Source organism: Pongo pygmaeus, chromosome 5 (assembly GCF_028885625.2).
Source record: "Pongo pygmaeus isolate AG05252 chromosome 5, NHGRI_mPonPyg2-v2.0_pri, whole genome shotgun sequence".
In the NCBI taxonomy this organism is placed as follows: Eukaryota; Metazoa; Chordata; class Mammalia; order Primates; family Hominidae; genus Pongo; species Pongo pygmaeus.
The window spans coordinates 148650512-148660480 of record NC_072378.2 but is presented as its reverse complement, the minus strand read 5'-3'; positions in this window follow the sequence as shown (position 1 = coordinate 148660480).

Below are 9969 nucleotides of genomic sequence, written 5' to 3'. Positions count from 1 at the left end.
CACACTTCCCAATTCCAAAACTTTGTACACAGCTTCAATAATCAAGACAGCATGGAACTGGCATAAGAAGAGACATAGATCAATGGAATAGAGTTGAGGGTCCAGAAATAAACCTTAACGTGTATGGTCAATTGATTGCTAACAAGGATGTCAGAACAATTAAGTGAGTAAAGAATAGACATTTCAACAAATAATGCTGGAATTAACTGAATATCCACATGCAAAAGAATAAAGTTGAGCCCTTTTCTCACACCACACAGAAAAGTTAACTCCGCGTGGATAACAGACACAAGTATATGAGCTAAAGCCATAAAGCTCCTAGAAGAAAACATAGAAGTAAACCTTCATGATCTTAGGTTAGGCAGTGGTTTCTTAGATATGGCACCAAATCACAAGCAACAAAAGAAAAAATAGGTAAGTTAGATCTCATACAATTAAAAACTTTTGTGTAGCAAACAGTACGAAATAGAATGTGAAAAGACAACCTACAGAATGGGAGAAAATATTTGAAAATCATATATTTGATAAAGAATTTGTATTCAGAATAAATAAAGAACTCTTAAAAATCACTAATAATAAGATAAATAACTCAATTTAAGATGGGCAAAAGATCCAAATAGATATTTTTTTCAAAGAAGACAAATGGACAAAGTGCATTAGAGAAATTCAAATCAAAACCACAATGAGATACCACTTGACACCCACTAGAGTGGCTATAATAAAAGAGATGAAATTGACAGGTGTTCAGGTGTTCACAAGATTGTGGAAAAATTCAAAACCTGTTTACACAGTGCTGGTGAGGATGTAAAAGGGTGCTGCAAGGGTGCACTTTGGAAAACTGTTTGTCAGTATTCGACAATGTCTAACAATGTTAAACACAGAGTTACTATATGGCTTAGATGTATACTTAAAAGAAATAAAACATATATTGGAATAAAAACTTATAGCTAGGAGCAGTGGCACCCACCTCTAGTCCCAAATACTTGGGAGGCTGAGGCAGGAGGATCATCTGAGCCCAGAAATTGGAGACTAGCCTGGGCTATATAGTGAAACTCCATTTCCAAAAAAAAAAAAAAAAGAAAGAAAAGAAAAAGAAACAAAAATCTCTTATATTGATCAATATTCAAAGGTTCATATTAAGTGTGGTATATCCATACAATGAGGTATTATTCAGCAATAAAAATGAATGAAACACTGACACAAGATAGAAAATGGATGAGCCTCAAAGAATTGTGGTACGTGAAAGAATCCAGTCACAAAAGACCACATATCGTATAATTTCGTTTATACAAAATATTCAGAATAGGCAAATCTATAGAGATGGAAAGTAGATTAGTGGTTGCTTAGGGGCTGGGTTAGGGGTGAACAGGAAATGACTACTGATGGTTACTGTGTCTTTTTTATAGATGATAAAAGTGCTGGCCAGGCGTGGTGGCTCATGCCTTTAATCCCAGCACTTTGGGAGGCCGAGGCGGGTGGATTACCTGAGATCAGGAGTTCAAGACCAGCCTGGCTAATATGGCAAAACCCTGTCTCTGCTAAAAATACAAAAATTAGCTGGGCGTGGTGGCATGCACCTGTAATCCCAGCTATCCAGGAGACCGAGACAGGAGAACCGCTTGAACCTGGAGGCAGTAAGCCGAGATCGCACCATTGCATTCCAGCCTAGGCGACAGAGCAAGACTCTGTCTCAAAAAAAAAAAAAAAAAGTGCTCTGACATTATATTATGGTGTTGGTTGCACAACTTTGTGAATATATGAGAAGTCATGGAATTGTATACTTTCAATAAATAAATTATAAGGCATACAAGTTATATCTCAATATAGCTGTTTGCTAAATTTGGACATCACTTTTTTTTTTTAAACAGCTTTATTGAGATATAACTCTGGTGTTATACGTTTAGTATTTGTTTGTTCACCTCTATCATAAGCTATATAAGCTGTATGTCTCTAAGGACTGGGATCATTTTTACCAATTGTTAAACCTCCACTTCCTTGTATAGTACTTTTTGCCGAGTGTTAATTTAAAAATGTTTGTTGAATGATATATTTTAGGCTAAATGAATACGGTTTGCATCAGCATTAGGGTAGACATGTCACATGTAGTCAACTAACCCTCCCCAAGTCTTTTATGTGAGTTGTTGTTAAGCCAGGGCAATTCTATCCTGTACTTGGGCAGAAATTTCTTGAAAAAAATCAAAGTTAAGAGTTTACATTTATTTCAAAATTTTTATCATGTTAGAACCCATCAGTCATTTTAGCCAGTTAAGTTTTTGTTTGTTTGTTTGTTTGTTTGTTTTTTTGAGATGGAGTCTTGCTGTTTTGCCCAGGCTGGAGTGCAGTAGTGCGATCTTGGCTCACTGCAACCTCTGCCTCCCAGGTTCAAGTGGTTCTCCTGCCTTAGCCTCCCCAGTAGCTGGGGCGACAGGTATGCATTATGTTGCCCAAGTTTTTGCATTATTCAGTAGAGATGGGGTTTCACCACATTGCCCAGGCTGGTCTTGAACTCCTGACCTCAAGTGATCTGCCCGCCTCCCAAGGTGCTGGGATTACAGGTGTGAGCCACTGCACCCAGCCAAGATTTTCTTGGATTTTTTTTCTCTGTCATTAAGTGTAGTCTCTATTTCTACCTGCTTTGTATTATAAACCAATTTAAATAAGCATGCTGTCTTTCTCCATAAAAACATTAAACTGTAGAACAATGTTTTTATGGAGAAAAAGAGCTAAAGTCAAATGCTGGTGGAGCATAAAACGCTCACTTGAAGAACGCCTTGGTAATAGCTCCAGCTAACTGTACCATGATCTAATCCTGTGGCTGGAACCTCTGGGGGAGTCTTTCTATCCACCTCCCCATATCCATCTGACAAGCTCAGGTCCAACACCACTTCTTTCATGGGCTATTCTCTGATCTTCTCAGAATGTCTATCTTCTATTGAATTTGCCACAATATTTTGTTTGTACTACTCTTGAGACATCCCATACAACCTTGAATTATAATTGCTCACATGGGTGTCTCAGCATTTATTCTAGACCATAAGATACTTAAAAGGAGGAATTGTGATTTCTTTGACAGTTTTGTCTCTTAGAATTTAAGGGTGAGGGTGCTTAATAAGTATTAGAAATAATGGATAAGTATAATATTCAGTGCTATTAAAAATACTATTAAATCTCAACACCTCCAGGGGTTACGTATCTGAAAAAATGTATCATATGTATGTATATAAATTCTAAAATAAATTGAAATGTCCATATCAAAAACCCTGCTAGAGTAGGTAACTCTTCCCAATTGACTTCAATTATTCATGATATAATTTTTGCAGGCACATCAAAAATTGTATGTTTAGAGGTTAGAGGATGAATCATCTTACAGTTTTCAAACCAGTCTGTACTAGCTTGAAATGTAATGTTTCTTGCACTTGAATTTTCCCTGCTTTGTGTCTGCCAGTCTTGGCCCAATACTTGGGTAATTTTTTTATGTTATTGTGGTGCTTACAGGTGTTTTTCCAGCTGTGTTTTTCTATCCTGAGGTTGTATTGGAGTACGACATGATCAAACCTCTTCTCTGCACCATGTCACAGAACCACCTTAATGAAAGAGTGGACAATAACTATTGTGGTTTTCTCCCATTTCAGGTGATGGAATGGAATCATGTGTGTACAAAAAGATACAGGAATGTACATATTCAGTTTGCAATATAAAAACATATACTGTGATTAGAGAGGAATTACAACATTCTAATTGCAATTTTTGCCATTTATTCAATAAATATTTCCTGGCTGGGCATGATGGCTCACACCTGTAATCCCAGCACTTTGGGAGGCCAAAGCAGACACATCATCTGAGGTCAGGAGTTTGAGACCAGCCTGGCCACCATGGTGAACCTCCATCTCTACTAAAAATACACAAATTAGTTGGGTGTGGTGGTACATGTCTGCAATCTCAGCTACTTGGGAGGTTGAGGCAGAAGAATCGCTTGAACCTGGGAGGAAGAGGTTGCAGTGAGCTGAGATTGTGCCACTGCACTCTAGCCTGGGCAACAGAGTGAGACTCTGTCTCAAAAAAAAAAAAAAAAAAAAAAGATTCCTGAGTGCCTACCATGTGCTGATTAAACTGTTTTAGATGTTGGAGATGCAGCTATGGACAAGACAAATACAATCTCTTCTCTCCAGGAATTTACTACTAATGGAGGAGAGAGACAAAAAACAACTTTGTACATAAATCTTTTCTGATAGTCATTAAGAAAATAGAGCAACGTGGTGTCCGAATTCTAGGTTGCTCATTTTAAAGGCTAGGATGCCTAAAACCACAAGGAACATTTCAGAATTAGTAACATTCATACTTCATAGAGCTATACTTATGCTAATAAATGTTTGGTATTGTTGCCTCCCCAACAGCCACCTCAGATCACTTCCCAACTCCAAGTTTCCCTGCTCATCAATCCAAAATTTTGTTGAATATACTACTTCCCCACCCCCAGTGGAGCTTAAGGGTTAACCTGAACTCTCTAAACCAATCAGGGCATTCCTACTGTCTTTGATTGTGGCTGTTGCAGGCAGAGACATATAACCCAATCCTTGCTAATGAGACTTGAGGTAGGACCCGAGCTTCCGGAGAGGTTGCCTGGCTCCTAAAAAGAGAAAGATACCGGAAAAGAGATGGACTCTTCTACCACTGGAAATCAGATGGTGTCCTGAGTGACACAAGTGTACTTACAACAGCCAGTTTGCAACCATAAAGAAGCCAGTGGGGGTACACAGGCTACATGTCCTCGAAGGCACAGAAGAAAGAAGAGAGAAAACTATATTCTTTTTATTTTTTTTTTGAGACGGAGTCTCGCTCTGTCGCCCAGGCTGGAGTGCAGTGGCGCAATCTCGGCTCACTGCAAGCTCCACCTCCCGGGTTCACGCCATTCTCCTGCCTCAGCCTCCCGAGAGAAAACTATATTCTTGATGACACAGTTGAGCCACAGAATCGTCCAACCCCGGAGGTGCCCCACTTCGCGTTGTGGGAGATAATGCATTTTCCTTGCTGTTTAAACCACTTTGAGCTGAGTTTTCTATTACCAGCAGCCTAAAGCATTTTGACAGATAAAAGTAGATACAAATGCACATATATAATGAGCATCCTGACTGATTGATTAAATGTGTATGTAGGCATGCATTACCTCCCCACTCCATTTATGATTGTCACATTTATTTTTACTTCAGGGAAAAGCAACTATAGAATTTAAAACAATCAGGATTGAAAACAAATACCTGAATTTCCTACAATTAAAAAATCAATTCATTAAGTAGTGGTATTAAGCTAAAATAAAATGAATGCTTAGAAATTTGTTAAGTGTTTATGATGTAATAAGACATCAAATAAACCGTTTTTCTTTAAGTTCTTTAATAAAAAAAATCTGATGTTGAGCCCAGTCTTTCATTTTTATCACTGGAATAAATAGAGAATAGTCATTGCAATCAATTGCCTGTTTGTTTCCCCAGAGAGCTCTCCCACAAGCATACATTATGTATGGAGATGAGAGGGGAAAGTGGCTTCCTTTTCATACTGTCTTTTCTTCTAAACTACAGTTTCTCCATTGGGTCTACTTTTAAATAAAATGAGAGCAAAAATGCTAAACTATTGTTAGAAAACAGCTTTCTCTAAGAATGAAATGCCAATTATCTTGCAAATATTTGCTGTTTCTCATTTGCAAAGTTCTGTTGGTCACTTTGATGTAGACAAAGCTTCTGAATATTTATAGATTTCTTATTTTTTGGAGAAAGACCAGAAAGGCAGTAACAACCTCACTGGGTTGTTATCTAGCAATTCAAGCTTTATTTTTATTTTATTTTAAAAATTTCAATAGTTGTTGGGGTACAGGTGGTTTTTCGTTACATGGACAAGTTCTTTAGTGGTGATTTCTGGTATTCTGGAGCACCTGTCACCTGAGAAGTGTATGCTGTACCCAGTGTGTCTTCTTTTATCCCTCACTCCCCTCCCACCCTTTCCCCTTCAGTCTCCAAAGTCCATTATATCATTCTTATGCCTTTGCATCCTCGTAGCTTAGCTCCCACTTATAAGTGAGAACATACGATATTTGGGTTTCCATTCCTGAGTTACTTTACTTAGAATAATGGCCTCCAGCTCCATCCAAGTTGCTGCAAAAAACATTATTTCATTCCTTTTTATGGATGAGTAGTATTCCATGGTGTACATATACCACATTTTTTTATCCACTCTCAATCTTTATTTGTAAAGTACAGATGATAAATAATTGGATTTGTAAAAAACCTAAATATGTATTCTTCATAAATTACTTCTGTAAGTGTAACTCTATCCATAACCTTTGGTGTATTGCAATTAGGAACACAGTTATGACTGGTATCTGAAGTGTGCAGGGTGAAGGAAGTGATGGAGTCATGTTAACAGTGGCCACTCCAATGCTTAAGACAATCACAGGACTTCTTTCCACCTGTAACCAGGGGCTCCTCTTGCTCTGTTTGCCTTCCAGTTGGTTCTATCTTCACCTGTAATAGGAAACCATAATATTTCTTCCTACTCACTTCCACTAACCACCCCAGCGGTCCTTGGGAACGACTTCTCCCCCATCTGTCTGCAAGAAGGAAGCTGTGGAGCCACGATGGGTCACCTATACAAAGGGCCAGATTTTTTGGGAAGGAATCAGTGTTGATGTTCTCAACTTGCCTAATGATTTTTTCCTAAGATGATCTACTTTCAGGAAAAGTTGGTTCATAATTGCTTAGAAAACATTTAGGCAACATTTTTTCTATCAATTTATAAAAAATAAAACTATACCCCTCTCCCATCTCATTACTCATTCCCAATATTACTATGGTGCGTTGCTCAGGGGTGTGCAAACCGCTAGAGAGCTAAATAAAGGTATAAATAAAAATAATGGAGGCCGAGTGCAGTGGCTCACTCCGGCAATCTCAGCACTTTGGGAGGCCCAGGAGAGCGGATCACTTGAAACTAGGAGTTTGAGACCAGCCTGGCCAACATGGTGAAACCCCATCTCTACTAAAAATACAAAAATTAGCCAAGTGTGGTGTCAGGCACCTGTAATCCCAACTATTTGGGAGGCTGAGGCAGGATAATTGCTTGAACCCCTGAGGCAGAGATTGCAGTGAGCCAAGATCGCACCACTGCACTCCAGCCTGGGCAACAGAGCAAGAATCTGTCTCAAAAAAAAGGTTGGGGGGAAGCCTCTTTAATGATTCATCAAGGCATCAAGGCAACTTAAACACATAAGGCTTTCTTCTACTTTTTTTTGTTGCTTGGAGGGGCAGGCTGGAGTGCGCAGTTGCATGATCATAGCTCACTGTAGCCTGGACCTCTTAGGCTCTAGTGATCCTCCCGCCTCAGCCTCCCAAAGTGTTGGGATTATAGGTGTGAGACACCAAACCTGGCTAATTTTTAAAAATTTTTGGTAAAGACAAGCTATCACCATGTTGCCCAGGCTGGGCTCAAACTCCTGGCCTCAAGTGATCCTCCTGCCTTGGCCTCCCAAAATGTTGGGATTACAGGCATAAGCCACTGTGCCTGGCCCAAGTAAGACTTTTTATTTTTCTCTGTTACATACAAAATTCTGTAAAATCTTGGTGCTGGTAAAGTGATAATTTAGATTATACATATATAGAGAGATGGATGTTCTCAATTCCAAAGAGCCAAAGCAGTATAGATTATTGAGGCTGATCTTTTCAAATGCAACAAGAATGTTTTGTGGGTCTACCAAAGTTTTTGGTGAAATAATTGATAAATCTACACATCAGCATTTTATGTCATTTCTTTGAGCTTGGTCATGCTTTATTGAATAAAGTAGGCAAAGTCTATTTTTTTCAAATTGAGTCGTGAGATATGTTCTGTAATTAGTCACTCCTTGTTTTATCTCATTGCATATATTCTACCTCCTAGTTAAAAAAATAAACTCACGTGAAGTTATAATATAAACTGAGACATCACATTTAAAATGGGTGGGTTACATGGGCAAACATTGTTAGGAGGCAGAGAAGCAAATAGTTTAAAGACCAACAGTCAATGGATTGCTGTGTCCTCTGTCATGTGGTCACTTCTTACCCACATCAGCGGAAGCCTCTTGGTTGAACTCAGACTTGTTTATGAGTGACAACAATCATGACTGCATCTTTTCGGACAAAGCGGGGACTTGATTCCAGCATAATCTGAAATGTGAAATTTTTATTTACACAGCACTTTGATATTCAAAGCACTGTTCTGAGAACTTTATAAATATTAACTCATGTAATCCTAATTACAGGCCTCTAAGGGGGGTCACAGATATACCTATATTTCACATTTGGGGAAACTGAGATTGGAGGCCCACCTAGTTAGTTAGAGGCAGGACTGGCATTCAAATCCAGACAGCTCGGCTCTCTCTGTCTAGGCTCTTATCCACCATGCTCTGCTGCCTCTCCAGGAACATTTTCAATTCTTGGGTCTTTTTTAAGAGAGTTGTCAGCATCATCCTTTGTTTGCCTTGGCCGTGCCCAGAATGTTTCAGGATGATGATCATATTTAATAACATTTAGTTACTGTTCATCTGAGACTCAGTTCGCATGCGAAGTACTATTATCCTCATTATATAAATAAGGAGAGCAAGAACCAAGAGGTCCGGTAGGTGTAACTAAGACAAAGTCAGAAACAGAAGCTCCCAGCCCTGTGATGTAATGATAAGAGAAGTTTCCATTCCCTTGTTTACTAGGAGTTGCTTAGTAAACATATTTGGAGGGACTGAGAGAGAGAGAGAGAGAGAGAGAGATCGAAGAGGAAGGAAGGGGAAAAAACCTAAAACACAAAACCCTTTGCAATAATCAAATTTATAAGATAATGGTAGCAAAATGATTCAATGTAATTATTCAACATTTCCTTATGTGGGGAATTATTATGCAATTATTCAACATTTCCTTATGTGTATTATATATGTAGTCATAACCGTAATGTTTTCAGTACTAACTTGACAAACAAGTTGCAAATCTTTCTGCAAGTCAGAGGTTTACGTAGTTCACTTCTTGGTGCAAAATCTCAGCAGCTCTACGGGGCAGAAGTGATTTGAAGTGCACACGGCATTGAGCGATCTTGGTATCTCTTCCTGAGGGTGCAGCCCCAATCTCCTTTCCAGCTTAGGAGCCTGTAGAGAGAGGAGTACCTCCAGCCTCTGTGCTAGCACCTTCCCCACCTCAGGAATCGCTTCATTCACTTGCCTAAATAGTTTTAATTAAGGCAAGAAGGAAAATGTGTGAAACATTTTTATGTGGCTATGGTATCAAAGACATAGATAGGGATTGTGTCTGGGAAAAATCCTAATTGTTGATTTATCTGCCCAAACAAATTCACACTATTCCTCAGCTACCTAACGGGCTCCATTGCATGGGAATACATTTGATATTGTGGCCCCTTAATGTGAAGGAGGAAAAGCAAACTCAAGGTGTCCCACACATAGACCAGGGAGACCATAGGTTAGAAGGGGAGAAGAAGTTCACCTTGCTTTTGAATTTAAGAAGAGGGAAAATAAAACTTTATAAAGGAAGAGAGGAATGTTTTTCAGTTTTATTTTAAGGGTAGTGAAAAAAGATGCAAAGGAAGAGGCTGAAGAAAGGAGGTAAAGAGAAACATAAAGAAGGCTACTACGAGGAAGAGTGAGAAGTAAAGAACAGGCTAAGAGACCCTCAGGGAAAGGCATCTTGCAGAATGGGAGAAAGACTCAGTCACTGCGAAGTGTTTTAATGGACTTGAACTTCTCCTGTCACTTCCTTCTGTTCACCACTGTTATCAGTGCCCTTTGAAATTCTAATCAGCCAATTAATCACTGTTCACAACCACCGCAGCTCACCAAAGGGAAAATTATGCTCTGGGCTGTAGCCAAAGCAATATCACCCCTTGTCTAGATGAACTCAAATCAAATCAGCCTTGGAAGTTACAGGCGCCTTCCTCCTGCCTTAAAGTAGCCAC